This window comes from Pantherophis guttatus, chromosome 2 (assembly GCF_059756535.1).
Source record: "Pantherophis guttatus breed Tessera chromosome 2, ASM5975653v1, whole genome shotgun sequence".
NCBI classification, from domain to species: domain Eukaryota; kingdom Metazoa; phylum Chordata; class Lepidosauria; order Squamata; family Colubridae; genus Pantherophis; species Pantherophis guttatus.
In genome coordinates, this window is record NC_142064.1 from 69,200,477 (window position 1) to 69,226,183 (window position 25,707).

The window sequence follows — 25,707 nt, forward strand, 5'->3', positions numbered from 1 at the left end:
TCAACACTCAGGCCGACTGGCTAAGCCGCACCGTGGTGGACCACGGCAAATGGCAGCTTGACCCGCTCTGTTTCACCGGATAACGTCTCGATTTGGGACACTGACAGTGGACCTCCTTGCGACGCGGGACAACCGCCAGACGGAGCGCTTCATTTTGAGATTCCTGGACCGGTCAGCGGAGGTGGTGGACGCTCTTCACTGCCGTTGGCCCTCGGGCCTCCTCTACGCCTTCCCCCCCTTCTTCTTTTACCCAGGATCATCCGGAAGCTTCTGGCAGAGAGGGCGGAGCTGATCCTCATCGCGCCCCACTGGCCCCGTCGCCCCTGGTTCGCCGATCTTCAGGCACTGTCGGTCCTCCCTCCATGGCGTCTTCCTCCTCCCGACGTCATCCTTCGCCAAGGCTCGCTTCTGCATCCCGACGCCGGCTGGCTTCAGCTGACCGCCTGGCGGTTGAGTGGCAACTCCTGACGGACTCCCACCTTCCGTCCTGAGTTGTTGATACCATCCTCGCTGCCCGTCCGGCCACGATCCGGATTTATGAGGCCACGTGGCGTTCCTTTGCGACTTGGTGTGAGTCTCGGGGCCAGGATCCAAGCCTGGCCTCCACTGAACAGGTACTGATTTTTCTCCAGAAAGGGTTGGATGCGGGCCTAGCTCCTAACACATTACACAGGCAAGTAGCCACTCTACCATTCTCTGTTGGGGTTCTCGGGGGTCCCTGGCTGGCTGCCCCCTCATTCATCTCTTTTTGAAGGGGGCTACGAACCTTCGTCCTTCCCCCGTCCACCGGTACCCGACCTGGGATTTACCAAAGGTTCTCTCAGCTCTTACACGGGCTCCCTTCGAACCTCTACGTACGGTGGGCTTACGGTATCTCTCCTATAAGGTCTCCTTTCTGATTGCCATCTCTTCCGCTCAGAGGATTTCGGAAATGGCTGCCCTTTCCACCAGGGCCGACCTCTGCGTGTTCTACCCGGACAGGGTGGTCCTACGCTTGGACCCCACCTTCATTCCCAAAGTGAATACCCCGTTTCACCGGGCCCAGGAGCTGGTGCTTCCAGATTTTTGTCCCCGCCCTTCCCATCCCTGGGAGCGAATCTGGCACTCCTTGGATGTGCGCAGGGCCCTCCGTATTTACCTGCGGTGGACCTCTTCCTTTCGTAGGTCAGAGGCCCTCTTCGTTTCCTTTCAACTTTCCATTCTGGGTCTCAAGGTTTCCTCGTCCACGCTAGGCCGTTGGATACGGGCGACTATCGCCTCGGCTTATGAGGCTCAGTCGCTGCCGGTCCCTAGGCACCTTACTGCCCATTCCACCCGGAGTGCTTCCACTTCGGCTGCCTGGGCCACGCAGGCCTCCTTACAGGATGTTTGCCGGGCTGCCACCTGGATGTCCCCTACTCCCTTTATCTGCCACTGTAAGGTAGATAGCTTCGCTTCGGCGGAGGCGGCCTTTGGCCGTCGGGTGCTTCAACAGGTTTGTGCGTTCCAGGCCTCCACGTCCCGGGCGGAGCTCCCCCTTTAGGCCATGGGCTTTGGCATGTCCCATACCTGACCACTCGCCCCTCGCTCACTTAGAAAGGGCATTGGCTTACCTGAACGCCCGTTCTGAGGGTCGAGGGGCCAGTGGTCAGCCCCACCCTTTTTTCCGCCAGTCCGTGTTGCCGGTTTTTTCTCTCCTTTCTTTCAGATCAGCGGGTGCGCCGTCTGTCATCTCATGCCTCGTCCGAAAGCTGGGAAGCAGCGACAGGAGTAGGAGCTTCTCAACTGTCAGACTCGATCTGGCTAGATCAGACCAGTTAACCCATACCTGACCACTGGCCCCTCGACCCTCAGAACGGGCGTTCAGGTAAGCCAACGCCCTTTCTTGACTGCAATAAAGTCTTTTAAATCGTATCAATATACCTGGCTTAATAGATTTTGCATGATGTATGCATCTAGTCATAGATACATAGCAGGAAAATCCGTTGGCTAACCTGTGTGTGATAACATATCCTAATAGAGTGATTGATGGTAAGGCATGCTGGGAGAGAACATAAATAAATGGAGATACAGTGGGGTAAAAAAGTATTTAGTCAGCCACCAATTGTGCAAGTTCTCCCACTTAAAAAGATGAGAGAGGCCTGTAATTGTCATCATAGGTAGACCTCAACTATGAGAGACAAAATGAGAAAACAAATCCAGACAATCATATTGTCTGATTTGGAAAAAAATTATTTGCAAATTATGTGGAAAATAAGTATTTGGTCACTTACAAACAAGCAAGATTTCTGGCTCTCACAGACCTGTAACTTCTTCTTTAAGAGGCTCCTCTGTCCTCCACTCATTACCTGTATTAATGGCACCTGTTTGAACTTGTTATCAGTATAAAAGACACCTGTCCACAATCTCAAAACAGTCACACTCCAAACTCCACTATGGTGAAGACCAAAGAGCTGTTGAAGGACACCAGAAACAAAATTGTAGACCTACACCAGGCTGGGAAGACTGAATCTGCAATAGGCAAGCAGCTTGGTGTGAAGAAATCAACTATGGGAGCAATAATTAGAAAATGGAAGACATACAAGACCACTGATAATCTCCCTCGATCTGGGGCTCCACGCAAGATCTCACCCCGTGGGGTCAAAATGATCACAAGAACAGTGAGCAAAAATCCAGAACCACACGGGGGGACCTAGTGAATGACCTGCAGAGAGCTGGGATCAACGTAACAAAGGCTACCATCAGTAACACACTACGCTGCCAGGGACTCAGATCCTGCAGTGCCAGACGTGTTCCCCTGCTTAAACCAGCACATGTCCGGGCCCGTCTGAAGTTTGCTAGAGAGCATTTGGATGATCCAGAAGAGGATTGGGAGAATGTCATATGGTCACATGAAACCAAAGTAGAACTGTTTGGTAGAAACACAACTTGTCATGTTTGGAGGAGAGAGAATGCTGAGTTGCATCCAAAGAACACCATACCTACTGTGAAGCATGGGGGTGGCAACATCATGCTTTGGGGCTGTTTCTCTGCAAAGGGACCAGGATGACTGATCCATGTACAGGAAAGAATGAATGGGGCCACGTATCGTGAGATTTTGAGTGCAAACCTCCTTCCATCAGCAAGGGCATTGAAGGTGAAACGTGGCTGGGTCTGTCAGCATGACAATGATCCCAAACACACTGCCCGGGCAACGAAGGAGTGTCTTCGTAAGAAGCATTTCAAGGTCCTGGAGTGGCCTAGCCAGTCTCCAGATCTCCACCCCATAGAAAACCTTTGGAGGGAGTTGAAAGTCCGTGTTGCCCAGTGACAGCCCCAAAACATCACTGCTCTAGAGGAGATCTGCATGGAGGAATGGGCCAACATACCAGCAACAGTGTGTGCTAACCTTGTGAAGACTTACAGAAAACGTTTGACCTCTGTCATTGCCAACAAAGGATATATAACAAAGTATTGAGATGAACTTTTGATATTGACCAAATACTTATTTTCCACCATAATTTGCAAATAAATTCTTTCCAAATCAGACAATGTGATTGTCTGGATTTGTTTTCTCATTTTGTCTCTCATAGTTGAGGTCTACCTATGATGACAATTACAGGCCTCTCTCATCTTTTTAAGTGGGAGAACTTGCACAATTGGTGGCTGACTAAATACTTTTTTGCCCCACTGAATGTAAGAAAGGTCTATGAATCTTTAGGTTCTTCACAAATTTACTTGATGGCTACCAGATTAGGAATGACTGTTTAAATTGCTAGCTTTACAGCAGGGTCCATGGCATGCTAATGGTGAATTCTGGGAATGGTGTGCTTAACACATTTGGAACATAAGGAAGTGGACAATCTGATGCCTTTGTTATAGGGAATGTTATAGTTCATAAATCAAATAGCAACCTGTTTTCCACAATTTTGAGGAATTAACCCAACTCTGAATTTTCATCATTAGATAAGAGTTTAAAACTGTATTCATATTTTAATGAGTACCTTGATAAGAAATGCAGCTAGAGACATCTAGTGGTTTGAGCATAACTTGTGTTTAATTTAATTTTTTAGTTTAAAATAAGACCAATTTTTTTCTATTTTAATGAAAAGCATAAAGAACAAAGTTGTATTGTGAATGGGATATCCATAGCCTTGGATAGCCTGTATTATTTCTGTCTTTTATGGCAGAAACTAGACAACTTTAGCTAAGTGGGATCAAGCATACTTGCTTTTTGGACAGGACACCGCCAGAGAATTTAATGCTGTAGACAAAATTGGGTAACTGAAAAAAGAACCTGAAAGAAGGCAGCGGCAAACCTTTTATTATGGACCAATTAAGAATATGTAAGGCTTTAAGGGAATAAACCTATGAAGTCATAGGTTTATGTGAATTCAATTTATAGCAGATAGAGACCTCAACACCACTTATTCATTTGTAAGATTTTAAGGGTACATTTTAAGAATGTTGGGACCACAGGATTAAGATGTATGTCTTCTTTAGCTACTGCACAAAAGATGTAGGATCTAACTGACAAATGAATAAACACATTAAGCAACTCTGTTTCATCTAATTCAAATAAACCAGTACCTGATAACATAATAATTTAGATGAGCCCAGTACATTGAAGCTTCCTCAAAACTTGTGGAGAAACATCACATTACTCGGCACCTGTGATACATATCCTATGCTGAAGAGCTTTCCTACATGTTCAAACTGACTTAATAAGACCATCATTTTTAACTTTGTATAGTTGCTTTCATAGAATGAAAGCAACTATAGAGAGAAAAGCAATTATATTGAGCACTCCAACTATGGATGCTCCCCAGTGATGGAGCACTCATAGCAATGCACCAAAACTAAGCTTCCTCTCACTGTTCGAGCTTTATGTCTGCACACATTATGAAACAGTTGTTTCAGCAAGGAAGCTGTTAAAATCAAGAGTCTGCTGATCAGTAAATGGTAAAAGTGAGTACTCCGTTAATGAAGAAGTGAGTGTATATAGTTCCGGTATAAATACCTCTATGCCTTATTTAGTTTCTACTTATTATTCTTGAATCTGTTTTAGCAAAGCTCTTGTAACAGTTTTGGTGGCATTTTGTTTTTCTATGCCAGTAAAAAAATGACAAAGTTTTTAATTCTGGTTGAATATATCAGTAATTCCACTGATAAAGTAGTATTAAAATAAGAATTATAGACAAATTGCCTTGTCTTACCTCCTGATTGGAATTTAATGTTGTGGGCTTTTTTTTCAACATTCTACATTTTTTCTACATTTATTTTAAATTCCAAAAAGAAAAAACTAAAAATTCTGGAAAGTTTCCATTTAAAGTCAACTCAAAGGTTACAGTTTTTACTACGAGGACATTCAAAATGAATTGTTCATAGTCTCATCCCATATAACCTCTACAATATTTGAAAGTAATTGCCACATAGTTCATAATGTTTGGGAAACCCTACCTCGGAACCAAAAGTGTATAAAATGAATGAAATTGAAATAATGTAGTGAAGTGAAAGTCTGTTTTTGAATCAGAATGTTTTCCAGCAAAAACTTGGAAACATTTAATTGTTTTCAGAATTTAATAAAACATTTTAAAAACAAATATATACAGCCATATGTAAAGCTGTCAAACAAATAAAACAACCAGAATATGGTAAAAAGATTTTGTACCTGATGAAATTCAAAATCATGTTGTGTTAGCATATTATACTTCATGTTAGTCACACAGTCTCTAAATTTGCATTTGAGTAAATTTAAGTAGGCGTTAAACATTAGTTAAAAAGAACAAATTGTCCTACCATACAAAGGTTTCATTAGTAGCTATTAGCTGTCTCTTCTAGGTAGGCTTAAGGATACACCTACAGAATTTAGGAAATCACATCAACATTTCTTTCATATCTTATCACACTAGCATACTTTTGTTTAATTTTACTCTGTGACAACTTGTCATTGCTTAATAGTGTATTTAAATTTATTATCATTATGTTTTGATATCATACCAAAAAAATGAATCCTTTTGCATAATGGATTTTTTTTGTGCTGAGTGTGAAACACAGCATTTATTTACAGTGTTACATCCATCTAAATCTTAAAAACTATTTCCTGAGGAAGATGCTGGAAACAGTTAAGAGACTATGTCCAGGTTTTATTGCTGCCTTACTTTTTATATAACAAAAATTTCTTTACATATGTCATATTTCACCCACCAGGAAGTCTAGAACCAGTTAGACAAGTTCACAAACATTTGAGAACATTTGATGAATAAACTTTGCTGGAAAAAAAATTAGGAAGCTTTACTGGAAAAAAAGTTAAGAAGCTATTACAAAAGAGTTCTAATGACTGTTGGGTTTAAAGAGAAATCTTGATTTATGTATGTACATATGTATGTTTTTATTCCTGTTCACCACCCAGAGTTTTTTCTGGTAGTTAGGTAGCCATATAAAAAAATTTTAAGAAAAAAAGAATATTTTAGCCATTCTGTGCTTCTTTCACTTTTTCACTGTATGAAGCCTGTCCTCCACTTTTTAAAAAAATACTTATTAAAGATATTAATATGGCTGCTCAACTCACTCATAATAACTCTAGGTGACTTGCAGGAATAACCCCCCAAATACAAAACCCAATACACTCTCACCCCACTGGCAACAACATTCAAATAAACCACTTGATGGGCTCCATATCAATTGGAATTCCAAAGCCACTGGCAAAACCATGTCTTCAGGACATTTCAGAAGAGTATCAAGAATATTAAGGTGGAGCCAGACTTATCTCCACAGGGATGATGTTCTGCAAGGAGCAAACCACAACAAAAAAGCCCCTTTTTCTTGGTCCCACTAGGTGGACCTCTTTGATGGAGGGGACCATTATCTGGTGGGATGGATGGATGTAATTGGGAAAATAAGGTAAAGGTAAAAGTTCCCCTCGCACATACTTCCCCTGCTAGTCGTTTCCGACTCTAGGGGGCAGTGCTCATCTCTGTTTCAAAGCCAAAGAGCCAGCGCTGCTGAAGACTTATCCATGGTCATGTGGCCAGCATGACTAAACGCCAAAGATGCACGGAACGCTGTTACCTTTCCACCAAAGGTGGACCCTATTTTTCTACTTGCATTTTTACGTGCTTTTGAACTGCTAGGTTGGCAGAAGCTGGGACAAGTAACAGGAGCTTAACCCATTATGCAGCACTAGGGATTCGAACCACTGAACTGCTGACCTTTCGGTCGACAAGCTCAGCATCTTAGCCACTGAGCCACCACATCCCTAATTGGGAAAATGCAGTCCTGCAAATAACCTATTACTTGTATTCAAGTAATAGAAGACATACAGATGTTTTAAAATGTGATGAAAGAAATGCTTAAATTTCATCAGCATGTTGATTGGATCAGCTAGAGGTGACTATTTAAATATTTGAGTTTAATTCTAGTTGATAAAATAAATATGTGTTAAGAATCTTTAAGGTCCCCAGTAAGAACTAGCTTTTGTTACCTTCTCTAGAGAAATAATTATCCAGAGAGATGGTAGAACAGGCTGGAGTATTTGGAACTTCTTAATCTGCAGAACTATAGCCCTTCAGCTAGGGCATTTCTTCCACATTCATAGTTTTGCTTGGGAAAAAAGCAGTTTTTAAATTGTACTAACTTCAGCCACTTGATGGCAGTCCTCTGTTGCTTTCAATGATTTTCTCTTTAATAAAATTATCTAGCTTGGAATTGATGCTTTAGTGCTTTTTACATTTGTTTGTAAAATATGAAGCTCCTTTACTAAAATACACAATAAAATTCATGTATTTTTATAAATCATTTCGTTTCGTTAATTCAATCCAGAAATGTTTTAGTATTTTTATTGTGGAAATTATAGCATCCTTTTCAATAGGCAAAACACTAGGATACTTGTAATTTGATGGTATCCAGAAAGATACCAGGATTGGTGATATCAAACACACTGAGGGCTGTACTACTTCCATCCAGAGGTGGATGAGAGTCATCGCACACTCAGGTAAGAAATTCAACTGGAAGGGATCATGATAATGGGCTTCATTCCAAATAACCAGAATTTTATTTATGTAATCTCATTTATTTATACGTTTATCTCATATAATAACTCTGGGCAGCAAACAAAGTAATAAACATAAAACAACCAATTTAAATTAAAATGATTTAAAAAAAAAAAAACCAAATACCAGGAAAACATACATAGGGTACATTCCATGAACTGTCATATAACCATCTAATAGCCACCATTCTACAATGGGATCCCCAGGCTAGTTTATTTATTTTATTTTATTTATTTATTTATTTTTTAAATTTTTATACCGCCCCCTCTCCCGAAGGACTAGGGGCGGTGAACAGCCAAAATTAAAAACACACAATACAAATATTAAAATACTTTAAAACGAAATTAAATCTATGGCTTCCCCATGTAGTTGACAAACCATTGCTTTAAGGACCTTTCTGAAGGTCAACATGACTTGGGCCAACCTCACCTTGGAGGGAGTGATGTTCCATGAGTGGGGGCTATGGCAGAAAGGCTAGGTCCTGTCTGATTACATTCCCCAGCCAATGGGACCAGCAACATAAATCTGCTGGACTTGATGGGACAGGTAGATACAACTGGGGAGAGGTGGTCCCTCAAATATCCTGGTCCTATCCCATGTAGGGTTTAAAGGTTATAACCAATATCTTGAATTGGTCCGGGATATAAGATCAAGGCTCATTTCTGCTATTTCCCAGAGATTCCCTGGTTCACCTGATACGTTCAGCCTTTATTTCCTACTCCAGGACGCAGACCCCACTCTAAAGGTGGCAAAAAATTTTGCTGCAGTCATGGATGGAAAAAAACGGGAAAAGAGACGGGTAAGCCCGACGGCAGAGGATCACTAGTATCAACAGTACAGATTGTATTTGAGACAGTAGATGGTGTACTGTCCCATGATCTATCCATATTTGTAAAATATGCTCTGTTTCTTTGTCTATTTTAATTTGGTCTCTGACCGCAATAAAAGCTTACTTACTTACCTATCTTGAATTGGACTCATATACAAATTGGAAACCAATGCATCTTGCATAGCAAAGATGTAACGTGTGCAGATCGTGAAGAACAGATGACTGTTCGCACTGCAGGCAGAATTACAATCTTTTTCCATTGTGTTCTAAGCCAGGAAAATTAGAAACTAGATGGAAATTGTCTAGTACAGATGGATTGAAAGATACATGTTCTAGGAGGGCCATACTACCATCTCCTTCAAGAAGAAGAGCAAGCATCTACCATTAATGAAGCATTAATTAACAGCCCCTGCCCTCCATAAATTCTTACAGCTCAAATAAATCAAGTAATCAGGCCTGTAGGTTGTACATCAATGGTGGCTATAGGCTGAAATAGAAGATATACAGGCAGTATCCTCTACCATCTGAACCTGATTCATCCTTAGAACCTTGTTCTAAGGTAAAGACAAGAGCACCAACAAAACTAACCCATATGCCTGAAATCACTGTTTTCTTGTTTACCAATGACTGTGTTCCAAAAAAATCTCTCCTAGTACCCAATATCTACTAACTCTAGTCATTTCATTCTTTCTTTTCTTTTTTGATTTTTTTTTAAATTTAAACAAAAACAAAACATAAAACCACCATCATTCAAATACAATCACAGACAGTGTGTCGATTGTGCACAAAATTCTTTTGTGCATGATCCCATATCCAAAATTACCAATTATTTAATTTCTCTTAACAGTTTTATATATCCCTTTATGTTATTATACTCATTTAACCATTATTTAACATAAGAAAACACTTCATGTTATTTTATCATTACATTAATTTCATATTTCATCTCCATGCTTTATTATCTAACCATTGGTAAAACAAATCCCAAATCAAATAATATTGTTTATCTTCCTGTTCTCTAATTTCAAATGTCAATTTACTCATTTCAGCACAGTCCATAATTTTCTTAATAACTTCATCATCAGTAGGTATCTTCTTGCCTTTCCAATTTTTAGTAAAAACAATTATAGTCGCTGTTAAAACATTCACAATTAAATATCTCAGTTCTATATCATTCTTTCTTTTTGACGTGCATCCCTTCCGAAACACTTCTCCCCCTCACAGTCATGTATGCCTAGATTCTGTCCTTACTATTTCTACCATTTACTTTGTTCCTATTTCTTTCCATAGTCCTGGTCCAGTTCCTTATTTAACCCATAACCACAGATTTGTGGTCATAGTGACCGCAATAGTTTTCCAAAATGTTCGGAACACTCCTATTTTTAGAAATGGACCATTCCAGTTGCGAATAGCTTTTGTTTTCCCACCAATAAGAGTGTATGCATCATCATGCTTGCATCAGTTATTTGGTGTTTTCTGTAGCGGCATTTGAATTTTAGTTTCGATCATTTTGACCGCAGATCTTCGTTAACGTATTTTTTTTTATAATGTCGGAGCCAAATTTTCCACCAAAAAGAGTATGATTTGGTGATCCAAACCAAATGCGGACTTTGGTGCAGTGGTGAAATCCAAATTTTTTACTACCAGTTCTGTGGGCTTGGCTTGGTGGGCATAGCAGGGGAAGGATACTGCAAAATCTCCATTCCCACCCCACTCGGGGGCCAGCCAGTTCTCTGAACTACTCAGAATTTCCTCTACCAGTTCTCTGAACTGCTCAAAATTTCCGCTACCGGTTCTTCAGAACCTGACAGAACCTGCTGGATTTCGCCCCTGCTTTGGTGAGAGATTCATTAATATGATTAAGGCAATATATCATAAACAAATGGCAAAGGTGATTGTAAATGGGGACCTGACAGAGAACTTTAATATAAAAAAGGCACAAGACAAGGATTATCCCCTCTACTATTCATACTGACATTGGAAGTGTTAAACAGAAATATTAGACAAGATATAGAAATAAAAGGTATGGAAATAAAAAAAGAAAAATATAAGCTACAGGTATTCGCAGATCACTTGGTCTTCATATTAGAGGATCCACAAGAAACTGGACCCAAGTTAATTTAAAAAAATAAGAGTATGATGAAGTGGCAGGACTGAAAATAAATAAAGAAAAAACCAAAGTACTGGTCAAAAATCTTATGAATAAACAGAAAAAAGACTTAATAAAGAAGACAAATATTCAGATAGTTAAGAAAAGTAAAATACCTTGGAATTCAGCTAACGGCAAGATGTGCAACCATCAAAGAAGACAATTATTGTAAACTGATGCAACAAATTAAATCAGACCTGGAGAAGTGGAAAAATTTACAATAGTCTTTGACAGGAAGAATAGCTACTATAAAAATGAATATTTTGCTGAGACTATTATATCTATCCCAAACAATTCTGATAAAGCTGGGAGACAAAATACTTTGAAGAATTAAATAAAACAATGTTAAAATATATCTGGCAAGGGAAAAAAAGCAAAAATAAGTCTGAAAATGCTACAGGAGTCTAAAAACAATGGGGACTTTGGGTTGCCAGATTGGGTGTTATACTATCAGGCTTCGGTACTTACATGGGTGAAAGAATGGATTAGTTTGAGGCATAAAAGATTATTAACTTTGGAGGGACATGATCTCCAACTGGGGTGGTATGGCCTTTTTATGGTATGGGAAAAACAAAATGCATAGCTATATTAGAAATGCACTATTATTGTCAGTGTGGTCAAAACTAAAGAACAGCACTACTTGAAAATACCAGTCTGGCTTTCTACCATGGAGGCACTGATACATCCAAATGTTATTAACATAGAAAAAATTGCAAGATATAAAGATATTTTGAATGAAGAGGGGGAGCTCAAAACTAAGCAAGAATTGAACAGTCAAGAGATTGATACAACATGGTGGCCACAAATGCAGATACAATCTCGATATGAGAAAGATGCTAAAATGGTTTTTATAAAGAACCAACAGAACTAGTCCAGATATTAACCAGGGGTGCTATTCAGCAGATTCTGACAGGTTCTGGAGTGGAAATTTTGAATAGTTTGGAGAACCAGCAAATACCACCTCTGGCTGGCCCCAGAGTGGGGTGGGAATGGATATTTTGCAATATCCTTCCCCCAGGAGTGGCGAGGGAATGGGGATTTTGCAGTATCCTTCCCCTGCCATGCCCACCAAGCCACGCCACAGAACCGGTAGTAAAAATTTTTGAATTCCACCACTGATATTAACAGGGACGGATGAAAAGCTAATTTAAAAAATATATACTTTTCTATTGAGTATTAAAATGGAAGGAGAGCAAGTAAAGGAGACAATGATAGTATCAGCCAAAAATTTTGGTTACACCATGGAATTAGATAAATGGCAGAAACTGGGACAGGAATTATAAATTAATGATGTCAACTACTTATAAAAAAAATCTTTATAAAATGTTTTATAGATGGCATTTTTTACTCACAAGATTGGCAAAGATGTTTAAGGACACGTCCACTAAATGTTGGAAATGTAATCAAACACCAGGTTCGTATTATCATATGTGGTGGACATGCCCAAAGGCAAAAAATATTGGACAAAAATACATACATGGTTGGAAAAAAGGACAAAGCAACACATAGATCTAAAACCAGAAATATTTTTGTTGGGCATTTTACTGGAAATATATAATAAAAGGAATACAATCTTAATTTTACATGTGCTAACTGCAGCTAGAATTGTATTTGCACAACAATGGAAAAGTGAAGAGATCCCTACAAAGGAAAACGTAATTTAAAAAATACTAGAATGTGCCGAAATGGATAGATTAACACTTAAAATTAAGGAAAAGGAAGAAACTGAATACTTTTTAACATGAAACTCATTTTATCAATGGCTAACCAACAGAATCAGAAGTTAGAAATATGGAAATATAAAAGAAGGATTAATTTTGTAAGGAAGGTTTATTAAAATGGACCAGCAAATACTACTATTATTATGAGATCAATATTAATGTGATGAATATTATTGTAAATGTTATTATTATTATTTCTCAAAATTATTTGTACGCAGACAACACACTTTATTTAGAAATAGAATTTTCTATATTTAATAAAACTTTAAAACATGGGGGGGGGAGGAAGCTTCTAGTTTCTCTTTTCATGTAGCATTAGGCAATATCTTAAAATCTATTGACCAACTCATTGCCTTTTGCCCCTCCAAGAGACTATGCAACCCTTAACCCATAGAATGGGTCCCCCATCTTAAGTTACACAATAGGATAGGATTTCTGCAAAAAAAAAAAAAAAAGTACTATGAAGATTAGAGAGCGCAATTCTTGCTCTCTACTTCATATTTCTATTGTGTTGTTCATTTATGAGAAGGCAAGGACACATAAGGTGAACTGACTGTGTTTATTAAGGTCAGCTTAGACTCAACTCTGACCTAAAATGAAAAGGAACTTAACATGTTTGTTGTAAGGCACATATCATCATTTCACAAAACATGGGTAGGCTAAATTTTGGGTAAATACCATCTTTTTTACACTGCAAATCTGTTGTCTCCATGGTTAGACTGGAAACTGGCCACTATAGAATTCCTCAGTTGCTAATGTTTATATCTCCTTAAGCTAGAGTTACAGGTAGAGAAAAAAAACACCCTCAAAGTAATCAACAATACACGATTGATGCCCCAATATGTACTGTATTCTTGAGTGATTTTTCTCAGTCCATCTGACCCACCTACAATCTTAATAATAAATCTTTATTGTCAGTTCACAACATATGTACAATGAGATTGGCTTAGCTCCCTCAGTGCACCCCCCCAACACAATATAACTCACAGTGAAGACAGAAAATCCCTAACCCAATAAATAATATTAACAAAACACCCAGTCCTATTGCACCAGTGTGAACATGTTACACATTACACTGGCCCTGCAGTCCATCATACTATATAGTTATGGTGTCATTTCTCATTCAGAAGTCTGACAGCCCACGGATAAAAACTGTTCTTCAGCCTGTTTGTGCAGCTGGCTATACTATATCTTCTTCCCGATGGCAGGAGGGTAAAGAAGTGATGACCAGGGTGAGAGTCATTCCTGCGAATTTTCCTCACTCTTCTAAGGCAATGAGCCCTAGCGATCTCATCTAGTGGTATCAGGGGACAGCCCACGATGTTATGTGCTGTACTCACCACCCTCTGTAATGTTTTTCTATCTTACATCAAAAGCAGAAAAAGAATAGAAAGAAACAATTGTTACTTACATTGTATACCTTTACATTGTAAAGATATACTAAATTGATTATACTGGGTAGCTCTTTATCTCATGTCAATAATCAGTCATTTTTGTAACCAAGAATTACCTTTTAAGACCTGTTTCATAGCAAACAATATTGCCCTAGAGCAAACTGTGATCCCCCCGGATGCACTTCCACATCCCATCTTTCCACTGCTGCTGAAATTAGTCCAGTCTTTTGTTGGTATTTGGTAGCTATTGATTTACTTCTAACTCACCTACAATATATATGAAGCTGTACTAAAGGTCACATTTCTATCTGAAATGCAGAGATTGTGGCCTGGTGATTCCCTCATTGCTGGGACACTTGCCTCACCTGACCCCAGGACTCCAACTAACAAGGATCCTACCATAGTAATTACTCAATCACCTCTACAAAAAATAGTTAATAGAGGAAGGAACAAAATGTATCATCCTTCCTTTTTTTGTGTGAAATGTAAATGAGAATATTTTTTGTAGCTTCAAGCTTAATAGGATTTTGGAATGGGTTACTAATGGACACCATTTTTGAAAGCTCCTTTAAGTCTACTGATAGGAGCTCTGAGTAGTGTTCTACATACTAAATCCAACAGACAAGAAAATATCATTGTCTACTTCAAAATGCTTCATAGAGGTCATGTAGTGTGTAAATGAACCTGATTGATAGAAATCAACTTGATTGGATTATAAAAACTTGAGCGTTATTGCCTCTTCTCCCTGGTTTATTGCTAAGAAAAAAGGATGAGAAAGCCTTTTCTTTCTTATCTTCTGAAGAGATTCATTATGCAAACCTTCCTCAAACTAGAATCATAAAATATATAAGTTGAAAGGGGTCTTGGACTTTAACTCCTGTAACTCATAGCAAATGTATGTGGTATTAAGTTAGGAAAGATTGTTCTAAACAAATAGTTAAATATAGAATACAGAATAACATAATTGGAAAGGATCTTGTAGGTCTTCTAGTCCAACCTCCTGCTCAAGCAGGAGATCCTATACAATTTTGGACTAATGACTGTCTAATCTCTTATGTGTCCCTGAAAGAAACACTTTTATTGTCAGGCAAGGCTGCCAAAGAAAATCTCAAAAGGACGAACTGAATTACTATGCAAATTTGCTGTTTTATAGGGAAACCATTCTCCCTCCCCACTCCTCTCTCTCTCCCTCCCTCCCTCCCTCTCTCCGTGTGTGTGCATGTAGTATATATATTCTTATATAATTCCTTTTTAAAAAAAATATTTTTATTAATAATAAAAAAAAAACAAACCAACATAAATACATTAAAACAACATACAAAACGGACAAACAATAATTCCAAGAAAACAATGCCAGTAAAGTGCTTTTGGGTATTATCTTTTGGAAGGGAATTAGATATCTCTCTAATCTAATAGTTTTTGAAATTCATGAAATCATGAATTATTCATAGAGAAGGAAGCTCACCAGAAGGGGAACAATTCTTGCATTTGGCACGCTGGGAAGGGAAGTTATCAATACCAGTCTATAACTTTAAGCTCTTCAGGCTTTCCTTTTTTTCTCCTAGTCCAGAAAAACAGAAGTGCCACACACTAGATAAGAAATTCTTCTTCAGTCAAATGTTGAAAATAAAACAGGCTGTCTGGATAGATTAATGATACAGCACTTTAACGTAGATAAAATTTAATCCTAAATATAAAAATTTATGCACAGCTCAGAATTAAATTAATAGAATAATATATTTTGAATATCCAATTATATTAAGATTATACCATGCAAGTACTCTCACTGTGAATTTGAAGGAACGTATTTAATCTATGAACTAGAAGCCTTAGATGGATATTGTAGCATTCCTCAAATAATCCTTAAGATAGTTGTAATCAAATGGGCATTACTTATATAGATACTATAAATATTAATTAATTAGAGTAGATAAAATAGCATTCAGCACTAGTTATTAGAGCAATGTTCCTGTGATGAGGATTGCATCATAAGATGCAAGGTTACTGTTGCATACCACTGTTTTGGGGACAGGATTGTATGGATTATCTTCACTTTGAGTTTAAAACACATTTTGTCCCTTATTCCTTTTTTCAATGGTCTGAAATTGGGGAGAATACTTCTTAGTGCCTCACCCACCAAGACATCCAACTTTCAAAAAAGGCAAACTAAAAATTTTATACACTCTTAACTCTAAAGGACATCCTAGACCTAGAAGCTGCCCTCCAAAACAAAAACCTGTGAATATTGGCCCTGTTTATTCAGGAAATCTCTGCAGACAAAAAAAGAAGACTTTCAAGACTGCATTCATCTCTGACCAAGAAATTAATTGACTTTGTCTCATTAAATACCTTAAAGCAGAACCTCTACAGACTGCTCTATTTTTACATTTATGTCTTATTATTTCTCTTTGCAATTATTCCACTTTAATTTTCTTTATTTCTTTTTTCTTTCATGTCCATTTTTCCCCACTTCTAGGCTGCCAAGTAATAGTTTGTCACATTTGGAACTATTAATAGTTTGTCACACATTCTGAACCTCTTAGCACTCTTGTGTCTTTCACTGAATTATTTCAATCTTTCATCTCAAAGAATCAGATCAATAATACTTTTATCCATTACTTTTCCATATTCACTTATGCTTAATCTATGTAGTCAGGACAAAGAAAAAAAATCCTAAGCAGATATTCATCATTGTCCAAATAGCTCATCCACTTTTTATGTATTGTAATGGTGGTATGTGGGAATGACCTTCAGAGACAGGAGAAAGAGCTGCAGACTAAACAACCAAATATTATTTTTTTATTTATTTTATTTATTTGATTTGTATACCTCCCTACTCCCGAAGGACTCAGGGCGGTGAACAGCCAACAATAAAATACATAAATACACAAAATTTAAAAACCCGATAAAATCAAATTAAACTTTTTGGCCCAGACAAATTAAAATACCCCAATAATTTAAAAACAGATTAAAATTTACATATTTAAAAAGGGAAGAGATCAGGCCAAGCCCGCTTGATGGAATAAAAAGGTCTTCACAGCACGGCGGAAGGAGCGCAGATCCGGGATCCTCCGTATCTCTGGGGGGAGCTCATTCCAGATGGTAGGTGCCCCCACAGAGAAGGCTCTCCCCCTAGGGGCCGCCAGTCAACACTGTTTGGCTGACGGCACCCGGAGGAGTCCCTCTCTATGAGAGCGTACTGGCCGGTGGGAGGCTATTGGTGGTAGTAGGCGGTCCCGTAAATAACCAGGCCCTAAGCCATGGAGCGCTTTAAAGGTGGTAACCAAAACCTTGAAGCGCACCCGGAAGACCACCGGGAGCCAGTGCAGCTCGCGCAGGAGAGGTGTTACATGGGAGCGCCATGTCGCTCCCATTACCACCCGCGCGGCCGCACTCTGCGCCAGTTGGAGCCTCCGGGTGCTCCTCAAGGGGAGCCCCATGTAGAGAGCATCACAATAGTCCAGGCGGGAGGTGACGAGGGCATGAGTGACCGTGCGTAACGAGTCCCGATCCAGAAAGGGACGCAACTGGCGAATCAGGCGGACCTGATAAAAAATCCTCCCAGTCACGGCCGTCAAGTGCTCTTCTAAAGACAGCTGTGAATCCAGGAGGACGCCCAAGTTGCGAGCCCTCTCCGTGGGGGCCAATGATTCGCCCCCAATAGTCAGTGATGGCGTCAACTGGCTATATCGGGACGTCGGAAACCACAGCCACTCGGTCTTGGATGGGTTGAGCCTGAGCCTGTTCCTCCCCATCCAGATCCGTACTGCCTCCAGGCACCAGGACATCACTTCAAGGGCATCGTTGGGGTGATCTGACCTATCTTCTATATATTATATTAAGAGCTGTGCTCTTTTTATTAATGAATATTATAGAGAAACACAAGAGAAGGCAATTTTAGTGCCAGAGTAAAAAAGCTAGTGCCTGACTTATTGATGTTTTATCTTATTGCCATTGTTATTATTGATGCAATTTACATCCCTGGAATTTCTTGTGGACCTCTTAAAATTTAAAATTATTCAGTGCTGACCCTGTTTAGTTTCTAAATCATTCAGGTTCCTCTGCACTTGATTGTATATTGTGTCTTGAGATTGATATTTTTGAAGCACAAATCAGAGTTTGCCAATTTTAATTTAATTGTTAATTGTGGATTTGCCTACAAAACTGATTTGCAGAGTGGAAAAAAAGCAGGAAGATGCACATAAACAATGTCTTTGGTATTTCATCAGCTTAATGACTTACAGTATATAAATAAATACAAATTAGTGAATAAAGTTTTGATGTTTTATTTATTTATTTTGATTAAAGCTAGTCTAGACATAACTTATTTGAAGCCAATATTCATTTGATTTAAACTTGTAGGAAGTGAAAAGATTGTGAATATCTACTTTTGCAGAATTATATTAATGTGGAGGAAGAAATCATTTGGATTTTATGCTCTTTTCTGTCCATTGTTAAAGGATTATTATCTATCCTCTAATAACAGCCAAGTGTTATAGAAACAGAGGCTTTGCTTGTTGAAACTGAAGTTTTTTAAGAAGTGCAGGGATCATCATTGTAAACTGATTTTAAGACTGATTTCAGGTGCCTTTTAAATAGTCCCATTGATGTTGAATGCTTTGAAGTAGGCTTTTTTTTTTAATTCTTCATTTAAGAAATATCTCCTTAATTTTAATTCCTTTCCTAAACTTGTTCAGTACTATGTTAGCAGTATGATTAGTACATTAACAAAGAACGTAAATACATATCCATAAAACCAGAATATTAATCATTATCTTTTTCTCTTAAGATGGCTCTATCATTTTTGCTGCAAAGCCAGTTGTGTATAGAGCCCAAGGATTATCAACCTTGTTTCCTTTTAACACATAGAAGTAGGGTTTGCAATATTTTATAATATATTAGACTTCTTTTTAAAAAAAGGCACTGCATGAATTCTCATACTTAAGTTATATTTAGTATATTTAGCATTTTTGAAAGCATTGTTATTTTGTAAAACTGCCCTAGAAAAGACAGAGAATTTCAGCATGTTGACATTGTGTCAAGCCTCTATTGTGCAGTTCTTTTACTGAAGGCCTTGAGCTGAACTAATTTCCTCTAGGGTAATTTTTTAGTGAAATAAATACACATAATAATAGTTCGTCATAGTGCAGCCACTTTCTTATTGTGATATGTGTTTAATCATATCAACTTTTAACAGACTTTTTATTTTCTTGTTTCTTCTTAAATGCCTAACGGAGGTGTTAAATACTTCACCCTACTTGTTTTACTCTGCTGGTCTCATAAAACTTTACTTTGCAGAAATGTCACAAAAGTATTTCAGAAGTTTGGTTGTAATCTTGTTCACAGGAGATTACTTCTTACAATAATTCTTATCTTTGCCATTTTGCTGCCTGGAATATTACAATATATTAGGCTTTAGTGTGCCATCCTTCATCTTATAGCAGCAACATATTTTGTCTTCTCACAGACTGTTTCTCCATGAAGGTGGGACCAGCAGTCAGGAATGGGTTAACTCTGTCTGATATCTGATAGGACTGATTCTGCAAGCTGTTAAGCTCCTCCTCTTCCTCTTGCTTCCCAGCTTTCAGACTCAGTCTAATCTTGACAGATGTATTTTGCTGAGCTGCCCATTTTTGATTCCTTGGACATCAGATCTGCTCCCATTCAGTTGGTTGAGCCATACCAGCGTGAAGGGTGATACTGCCTGTTCCTGCTGAAGGCCGATCTGTGGCAGGATCTTGCTGGGGGCTCCCAGCTTCCTGGCTGAGCCCTCAGTTTTCCCAGCACGAAGGGCTATTGCTTGATCCCGCTGAAGGCCATATTATGGCGTTCTCTTTGCAGGCGCCCCCCAGCCCTGCTGGTAGAGGGGCCTGCTCTCCCAGCGTAAACGGCGCTTCAGCCAGAGCCCGCTGAAGGCCATTTCTACGGCGTGAATCTGTTAGTTGGCAGATTGCCAGGGTGGCGTTCCTGGGCCTTGTCCATACACCTGGCTGGCAGAGAAGGGGTTTGGAGGCTTCCATTTCCCCCACCCCCACCATCTCCATTGGAGACTGGATCGGCGGAGTCACTCAGGGGCTTGCCCCCGTGGTGTTGGATTCCACAGGTGGCACACATTACCTGCCACTTACCGCCTTCCTCTAGAAGCTGATAGCTGCAGAGCTGGGTAAGACCGAAACATCCCCCATGGCAGTGCAGGATGGGCAGTCTTGCACCACGTGGTAAGGCCTTGCAGCTGCATCAGTAGCTACCCCCCCCCAGCGGTTGGATCGGCATGGGACAAGGATCGGGGCCTTCGGGCCTGTTAAGCAGTCCTTTTAGGTTGCATAGCTGTCCGGCTGCTCAGACGGCCATGTGGCTGCCTTAGAGGCCTAGTTATTCAGGCTTCAGTAGCCTTTCAAGATGGCCACCGCCCCATCAGATCAGCCTTCTAAATGCAGCCTTCCAGGCCTTCTGGGGCCTGACCAAGAGGAGGTGGGGCCCTCACAACTGGGCCCGCCAAAGAGGAGAAAGACCACCCAGCCCCCTACCACCAAAAACTTCAGAAAAGCCTCAAAGGCATCTGAAAAGTAGGCCAGCAAGAGACATCGGGCTATTGAAAGGGCCATTGAGAAGGCCATTAGGGAAGCTAACAAGAGGGACAAGGCCCTTTCAATGAAGGAGCAAACAGCCCCCCATGGTTACCCTTGACCCACAGGAGGTTCTACCTGTTTCTTCTGCCCAGTGGCCTGGTCCCCAGATGGGGAGGCGCTATCAGCCAACAGGCCTACTGTTGACTGCAAATTGCTGTTTGGGCCTCTTCCAGAGTCCTTGGCCTAGTTAGCCAGACCCGAGGGGGCCCAGGCAGAACCTACCTTTACGCCCACGGCAGCGGGCCTTGGACAGGAACAACTGAATGGGCCACAAATTCCGGCCAACCTGGCTGTCTTCATTTACAATGCAATTCAATATTACATTGCCAAGAAATGCAACAGAGGACAGGCTCTTGGGTTTCTGACCTCTCCAGAGCTCAGGAGTATCACCCACAGCCTCAGTTGCCAGGGGACCTAGGATATTCTCAGGATCAGGATTACTCTTTGGCCTCTCCCAGCCACGGTTCCCTTGTGGGGGAGGAGATGCGGGATCAGGACCTGTCTGAGGATGAGGACCTGTCACCTGATCAGCCCCCATTTATGGGGTTATTCAAGCCTCAGCTCTTTCTCTCCTTCACAATGCCAAGACCATCACCCGGCTGGGCACTGTCTGACCTTTACCAGACCCTACATTGGGTGAGGCAGAGCCTTCAGTCCCCTTGTTTGAGGAACCTGCCTTTGAGGCCGAGAAGGTACCAGCTCCTAGATTATTCAGAGATGTGGTACAGAGACAGTGGTCTGCATCTATCTCTGGCCCCAATCCTAACAGCCTAGATAGGTGCCTTTACAATATGGGTTCAGGCCTGAACCCCACCGTGGACCCTCCAGTGGTAGCCCTTTCCACCCCATCAGTCCTAACAGGGCCCCCAGAGGAAAGCCTCTGCCCTGAGGATAAGCGGTCGGAGCAATCACTGGTCAAGGCTCACCAGGCGGCAGCTTGGGCTATTAAGGCCTCCACTGCTGTGGTTTTTTTTAACAAGGCATCTCTGCTCTGGCTGCGACAACTGCAGGAGCACTTACCTGTTTCAGACACCAGGTCACAACAGGATTTAAACAAAATTGTGGCCGCCCTTGAATTCTCGGCGGATGCCACTTTAAACACCTCCAGATTTGCAGCCAAGTGTATTGGCTCCACAATTACATCTTGTAACCTTCTCTGGCTCCGCCAGTGGCAGGCAAACGCTAAGAATAAATGGAGGCTGGCATCCGCCCCATACACAGGCGACAAACTATTCGGAGAATCCCTGGAACCCTACTGGTCGAATCCAGGGATAAGCATAAAGTCCTTCCGAGCATGTCCCGTTGGGCAGAACCCAGACCGACTTCTTATTTTCATCCCTTTCGAGGTTTGGATGCTGGCTTTACAGGACCATAGGCAGAAAGATTTTCCCCCTCTTGTCAAGGGAGACCCCAGGATAGACAGGGCGATCAAGGACACAGAGGCCCATCCAAACAGCCCTTTTGGGGTGGGAGGTGTCGTCTCTTCCGACGTCCCCACTGACTGCACATCCACCCCTCCCATTGGGGGCCATCTGGCTCTTTTTGCCAGCCAGTGGGAGGTCACCACCATGGATGCTTGGATCAGGGAGACAGTCAGGTCAGGCCTCTCCCTGGAATTCCTCTCCAATCCCTCTCATGGGATCGGACAAGACAGCTTCTTGTGGAATCAGCCATAAAACATCTAGACATTCAGCCTGTGCAGCCGGTTCCATGGGAGCAGCACGGACAGGGTTTTTATTCTCGCCTGTTCATGATCCAGAAATCCTCGAGGGGATGGACGGCAATTCTCGATCTCAAGTTTCTGAACCGTCGGATTGCTTATCAATGGTTCAAGATGCAGTCTCTCCAGACTATCTTGGAGAGTGTCAGGGAGGGAGATTTCCTCACATTAGTGGACCTGACAGAGGCTTACCTCCATGTCCCCATTCATTTGGGCCACAGGAAATTTCTCCGATTCTGCCACGCGGGCAGTCATTATCAGTACTGTGCTCTGCCATTCTGTCTCTCTTCGGCCCTACCAAATTGATGGCCATGCTAGCGGGACCCTGAGAGGCCCCCATCGCTTATGTGCTATGTCTTGGATAGAAGGAAGTGAACTATCAATTATCTTTTCTGCCATCCTCACCACTCTCTGTGAGGAATTTCAATCACTCTTTCACAACTTGACTTCTCCCTGGTAGCACTGGATTTCTTTAACAGCACAACTCAGGAATGATGGGAGTGTAGTGTAGTAGCCTCCGGAGGGCCATCACATCCTCCTTATTCCTTCCTTCCTTCCTGTCAGATTTTCTTACAAAAATCAAATCCAGAAGCACACACAGATAACTGATTCATTAACTTCTTTATATTCATAATAACACATAAAGCATATTTACAATACCAACAGTGGTTCTTCAGCTCAGATCAGCAGACATGTTCACCACACACAGAGTACAGCAGAGAGACTAGTTTCATTTTAGCTCTGCACAGACTCAGAAGCTCCAGACTAAGACATGCCCTGGCTCCAGTCTGTCTCAGCTCCCAATTGGATGACTTTGTTACTATGTCCTATTCCAATTGATGAATATACTCTGACACTTCCTTCTTTTCCCTTCCTTCCTTCCTTCCTTCCTTCCTTCCTTCCTTCCTTCCTTCCTTCCTTCCCCTCTGATTTCACCTTCCTTCCTTTAATCCTGTATATTATGGTTCGTTATTGTTAGTATTTATTAAAGAATGCTGTGTATCTTAGGAGCTCTCAGCAAAAATAACAGCAGTTGTTGTTTGTTGCTGAAGCTATCCCAGGCTGTTATTTACACATACACACATACAGTTATTTTTATTCCACTTTCCCTGGGTCCTTGGGAAAGGCATCTTTTTCCCATCCCCGTCTTTAATAATCAGGACTTTGCACCAGCACAAGATTTAAGCAGACATTTTGGAGAGTGTCTCTCCTCCCCCCACCCAGAAAAAAAACAAGATTCAGAAACGTGAACCAGGAAACCCGGAGGGAGGAAGGTCCCCTCTGGATCAGGGGGAGTGGAGAGCGAGAAAGAGGGTTGAAGGGCTACCAGTCTGAGAACTTGGTGTGGTCTGGAGATGCTGCTGTGTTTTATGCCTGTTGCCTCCAACCAAGGCCCTTCGCTTCCCCACAGAAATGCTCTGAAGCGGGTGGGGAGGCAAAGAGCCAGTTGATAGCACAAAGGGGGTTCTCTATCCACTCCCACCTTGCAGCCTTTTAGCTACTATTGTCCCACTTTGCTTCCCCCACCCCTTAAAATGAGGCTAGGGAAGAAAGCTGGGAGGGGGGAATCTAAGGGGGAGGGAAGAAGAGACCCAGGCAGATCCCTCTCTGAATAGCCTCCCGCCCAGATTTCAACTGATTGCCTCTCCGATCCTTCAATGAAAGACCCCACCCCACATTTTGGACCACCAGGCCTTTATTTTCCCCATTTATTGGGGGAAATTGGATTTTTATTGAGTCTTCTCCCCCTCCCCATGCCAAAAGGAAAGACAGCGGGGCTTCTCCTCCTAAAAGCCCCCCTACCCTTCCCCCTGCTCCCTTACCCTTACCCTCCACTTAATCCCATTTTGGGACAGAGGAGGGCGCACTGAAAATGTTTGTTGGGGCAATGTGGGAGCATGCCTTCTGACCCTCCGGCACTCAGCCTGCGACTCTCCGAGCTCCTTCAGGCCTGGCTTGCTGAGGAGTGGGGGGGGGGAGCAGCCCTGATGTCTCCACTGCCCCCCCCACAGCCCCAGCCATCACTGCTCAGCTTTCTCAAAGGCACAGTGCATTTCAAAGGTGGCAGCTTGCATCTGGAGTGCCGAACAGTGTCCCGCTGTGAGAGCTGGGCCAAGCCTCTCCACCACCTGACTCGCTAATGGGGGAGCTTCTGTTGGGCCAATCCCTCCCCCCGCTGGGCTTTTGTGTTCGGCTGGGAGAGGGGAGGGCTTCCCCACACCACCCCCTTCTTTCTCTTGGCCCCACCGACAAGGGAGGAGGAATGCCAGGCTTGGGGGATGGCCCTCACCCTGAAAGATCCACCACCGCTATTCTCTCCCAGTCCTCTTTGCTGGGAGCAAATTCCACGAAGGAGGTCGAATCCTGTTGCCGTGCAAAGGCAAGTGCAGGGGCGCTTCGCTCCTGCACTAAGGCTCCACCCATCGCCACCGCCATGACAGGGTGACAGCTCTTTCATCTCTCTGCTGCAACAGGGTGACAGGAAGCTGCAGCAGAGGGGTGAAAGAGCTGCATGGGTCGCATTGTGGCTCTGCGTCATAATGGGCTTCAGGAGGAGGATGGGCCCCCGTCTCCGCCATTGTGAAACGTGTGAGTAAAAAAGTTCACTCAATCAATTCCAACTTCACAAGATCTTTTTCTTTTGCGAGATGTTGGTATTGATTGAGTGAAACACGTTGGAGAAACCCAATTGGAGCTGGGCTGGGAGGACAGCATGCATGCCCACAGAGAAGGGTCTGTGTGCCATGTCTGGCATGCGTGCCGTAGGTTCGCCATCCGGGCCTAGAGTTTCCCATTTCTATCTGGGAAAGAGATTTGAAAAGCCTGAGAATTATGAATTGCCACAGCAAATACTTTTGGAAATAGAAGATTCATATTTTCTAACCTCAAATTACCTAGAAAATAGTTATTTAAAAAAAAAGTAGTTGTGGGACAATGGAAGAAAACTTAATCCTCTCTAATCATTAATCTTAATTTACTTTTCCTGTTCTAGGATGTTTAGTCACAGCTTTAATCTAAAGATTGTTTAATCTAAACAATATTTCTATATTTATAATTTTAAGTTACTATGAACTAAGTGAAACCTTATTATTGTTTTTTTTTTTTTTAATTTCTTTATGGAACCAATATATTTCTATAAAGATCTCACAACTGGTATTCAATATTGCAGTGTCTGTAATTATTTAATTATTTTCATTGTCACTTCAAGATTAATTTGGTTAACCCAGCAAAAATTAACCTAGAAATTAGCATTCCA

General features: G+C 41.4%; 1 protein-coding gene and 1 pseudogene across 6 annotated transcripts in view; both read left to right on the forward strand.

Annotated features, from left to right (window-relative positions):
• The window catches only part of TRPM3 (transient receptor potential cation channel subfamily M member 3), a 319,398-nt gene that overhangs the window by 69,250 nt on the left and 224,441 nt on the right, over positions 1 to 25,707 (forward strand). The window lies entirely within an intron of this gene.
• Positions 21,065 to 22,232, forward strand: LOC148115144 (uncharacterized; annotated as a pseudogene).